This window comes from Meleagris gallopavo, chromosome 2 (genome assembly GCF_000146605.3).
Source record: "Meleagris gallopavo isolate NT-WF06-2002-E0010 breed Aviagen turkey brand Nicholas breeding stock chromosome 2, Turkey_5.1, whole genome shotgun sequence".
Lineage (NCBI taxonomy): Eukaryota > Metazoa > Chordata > Aves > Galliformes > Phasianidae > Meleagris > Meleagris gallopavo.
In genome coordinates this window covers 53,149,923-53,154,334 of record NC_015012.2, presented here as the reverse complement: position 1 = coordinate 53,154,334, position 4,412 = coordinate 53,149,923, and positions in this window count along the sequence as shown.

Sequence of the window (4,412 nt, the reverse complement as noted above, 5' to 3'; positions counted from 1 at the left end):
CCTAATAGTAACTTAGCTGGATCTTTTATTTTTAATAAGGCTTGGTACTGAAAGACAGCAAGACAGACCATTCTGTCTTTGCCAGCAGAAGTATGGTTGCCATTTCAAGAATTAAGTCATCTTTTTGACTTACTGAAACTGGAGACTGTGGATATTATACACATAGAATCACAGAATGGCTTGAGTTGGAAGGAAACTTGAAGTCCATTTCATTCCAAATCCCTGCTGTGGACAGGGCTGCCACCCATCAGATCAAATTGCTCATGGCCCCATCCACCCCAGCCTTGAATGCCTCCAGGAATGGGGGACGTACAACTCCTCTGGACAACCTGTTCCACTGCAAAGTTACAGATATTTTAACGCAACCGTAATATATTAATAGTAATAAAAATTCTAAGATGTCCTGTTTATTTACAAGTGTTTCTATAAAGTTTTCCTGTAATAAACTTAATCCCCCAATTAGTGTAACAGGTAACAAAATGTCAGTAGCTAGGAATTCTGCTTTTTCTTATTCAGTACACCAGACTATATCTATGACAATTTCAGTTTCCACTACATTAACACCTAATTTTTTGTATTTCTATGCTTTCCACAGTTTGAACACACAATTTTATTTGTAGATGAAGCACACTGTATATTGACCCAATCACTCATTATTCAACCTGAAAATAGCAAGTCAATTGCTTACAACTGTGCATCTGCATACAGATCAATCCAAAGCACCTGAACAAACTTTTGTTAATACAATGACTTCCTGATGCAACAGTACATGAGTCAATACAATCTTTCAGTATATCTGGCTTTCCTATGTCAGAACAGCAATATTAAATCTTTTTTTGCTCCACGTGACTTACAAAGGAGCAATGCATAAAATTCTAGTATCTTCATTTTACAAATGAGACACAAGATCAGAGATTACAGAAGGTGGCTTTTCTAGGGGAAAAAAGAAAAAATTCTTAGAAACAGATGGAGACAATTAACCATAAATTTTTTGCACAGAGAAAATATCATGTACTAAAGAGCTCTCTGATCTGGAAGAAAGGCATAATATCCAAAACTACAGCCAGACTGCTCAGTATATAAATTAAATTCTTACTAGCAATAAGACGTGAACAAAGTACCAGATCAGTGTCAGAAACTGAAGAAACTAACATTCAAAGCAAGACTTAGGCTCTTCTAGAAAATATATTTAACCCAACAGCAGTTTACTGAGCCCAGATTTAAAAAAAATAAAAAATAAAAAATAAAAAAATCTTGAGGAAATTGAAATCATGACAAAATCTTGACAATGCAACAAGATGGTTTCTGCTACAAAAAGGCAGGAAAGCAAGAAGCCCAAACATATCAGCTTGAAGGAATTTATTAGCTTCCCCCACATCTTGCATGACCTTGGCTGCATCCAGATTCACACTCCCCCTTGCTCTCTCTCTCTCTCTCCATCTCCAGCAACACAGTTTTACTATAATGCACAATGGTATGCTGCTTCTCCAAACAGTCTCACAGAGCATTTGAAGGATAACGGAGAGGACTCAAACACATAAGAATAATGCACTGATGAAAATGAAACAAGCTGTTCACTTGGAGTTACCCTATCCCAAAACTTGCTATAAAGAAACTGCAATTTGTTTGTATTACAGATTCGGTATACTGCTGATAAACTGTTAAGCACCTGCCTTTTCAAGCTTTGCCTCCTCTAGAAATGCATCTTCCAAAACTACGTTGATGTAGTAATTCTCTATTTCCAACAGAACAGATCTTTTATTATAATTCTTCCTTCTATATAGGCAAGGGGCTTTTTTTTCCTGCCCTTCTCTAGGCACATGAGTACCCTCTGTTAAGCACAGATGCCTTTACCACCATTCAAAATAGTCTAATCTACTTTACAACAAGTAGTTGTTCCAAGGTAAAATTTATTTATATATTTCATTCACAAGAGAAACAGTACTCAGAATTTACAGAATTAGGTGCTGCAAATATTTCAAGCCCTTCAAATTTAAAGTTTGGCTAGAAACTCTTAAGGATGAAAAGCCAGAGCAAGGATAACAGCAGAAGAAACGATGTTCCCACTCTATCTTCAAAATTACTGTAAATTAGTGAGTTAAAAGGAACCTATAATCAGTGGTTTGTGTTCAGCCCTGAGATGAAAAATTCATGAGGTATATCTGAAGTTCTGCGTTTAACCTAATTATTCACAGGGCATCAATTAAAAAATAAATAAATAAAAGTAAAAAAATAAAAATAAATAAAAATTGAGACAGTCATAGTGAGGTCTGGAGCTCTAACTGTGTGTGGGTATATATGTGTATATTACACATATGTACTCCATCTATGCAGTACCTGAATGTACTATATACATGCCACAGTATCACAGACTGACTGAGTCCGGCAGGGACCTCTGGGTCCATCTGATCCAACTCCTGCTCAAGTAGGACCACCCAGAGGAGGGTGCTGAGAACCATGTCCAGGTGGTCTTTACAGATCTCCAAAAAAGAGCAGGCAACCTGGGCAAGTGTTCTCTCACCTGCCCAGTAAAAAAGTGTCTACTGATGTTTGGATGAAGCCTTCAGTGTGTGTTAGTTTGTGCACAATGCCTCTTGTTCTGTCACTGGGCACCACCATAAATAGCCTGGCACTGTCTTCTTTACACCCTTCCATGATTTTTCATGGAGCACAACATCATGAAACACTTACAGATGACATCTGTCCGCTCCTCCACCAACTTTTCTATTAGACAGTCGTAACAAAGCAAACTACAAATGATTACTGAATAATTATAATCTTTTAGTTAAAGGCTAGGCAACCTTATATTGGTTTGGCACTGTCTAGCTCAGTACAAGAAGCATAAATTAAATATCATACACTCATGTATACTGACTATAATGAAAACATCACATGTACAGTTTTCAAAAGATCTCAATTCATCTCTAAGTTCCGTGGTACAAGTTACAGTTAAGAAAACTAATAATTGATTTTTAACTGCCACAAGCTAGACACATTTTCCCACCTACTACAATAAGTAAAGCATTTACTTTCCATTAAGTGACAGCTTTGCATGCTGCTGCTGGAAAGAGCAGATTTTGCTCTTGTGCTGACCTATGGACTTTGACGTGTTTAATTGCTCCTATGTGTAACATATGTAGCAATCCACATAACATAACAAACTGCTTGTGTTTAAGATAATGGCCGTCTTCATATATTTAACTTGAAGCTAAACACTTGCAGCTTAATAAAATGACATGTTGGACAAAAAGTACAAAAAAATAAAAAATAAGAAAAAAGGAAAGAAAAAACATTCTTCTAGAAAAAACAAAGTCTCTTCTCCAATTGACAAGAGACAATGCCAGAACTTGCTTCATCTTTTTTAATCAAAGAAACAAATCTTACTTAAATTCTGAAAGATATATATCTATCTCTGGCTCATGATGCATAGAACATTCAAAAGTAGCAAACATTAAAAAAAAAAAGCACAGTTCCTTAAAAAGGTAAGCATACTAACACAAGCAACTTTATCTTAATGCAAATTTGCTAAAAGTGAGAGTTCCTTTACACATGACTGGAGTACAAACAGAGACAACGGTAGTCAGAGTTTTACATGGTTGTAGATTCTAAAAAATAAAATGCCTTATATTTTGAAGTGGTAGTACACATTTTTTCAGCAGTGACAGTAGCTGAGGAGACACACACAATAAATAATCAACAGAAGCGTTCCCTAATGAAAACATAATTACTTCTATTAGCAATTCCATGAGGGTTCACAAATACAGTACAGCATAGCTGAGAAATGCAAGTAGTTATATTAACAAAACTGCCATGCCCAACTGGAGACCTACCTGATTACTGCTTTTTGCAGCCGAGCTGGTCTGAGCTGTATTTGAAGAGAGAGCATCAAAAAAGGCTTGGTCAGCTAATGAATTACCACAACTAATTCCATCTTTTGTACCGTCAGTTATAATCTGAAATGAGAAAAGTTGCAGAAGATTTTTTATGCTTCCATGAATTCAATTACACAGTTTATCATATATCATTCTAACACTAGATGTTAAGATGGCAGCATACATCCTTTCTGAATTTAAATTCAACAGTACTTTTTACAAGTAGTAGTTCAATAGTATCTTTTACAAGCAGTTGAGTCTGGAGGACTTAGAAGAGGAACTTAGAGATTTCCAGAACAGATAGAATCAGAGTGCATTAGCACAGTGTAGCACATATGTGGCAGGAGATACATATGTATAAATTCATTGGGGATTAACATTGTTGTTAACATTACTGCTTGGAGACTGGGAATTCAGGATCAGTTTGGGACAAGTTAGGAGAGCAAAAAGCTACTTAGAAGTTAACCAGAAGAATACAAGAAACAAGATTATGCAAGTCAGCATATCTCCCAGCCCGAGTTTTGGGTTTTTTTTTTTTTT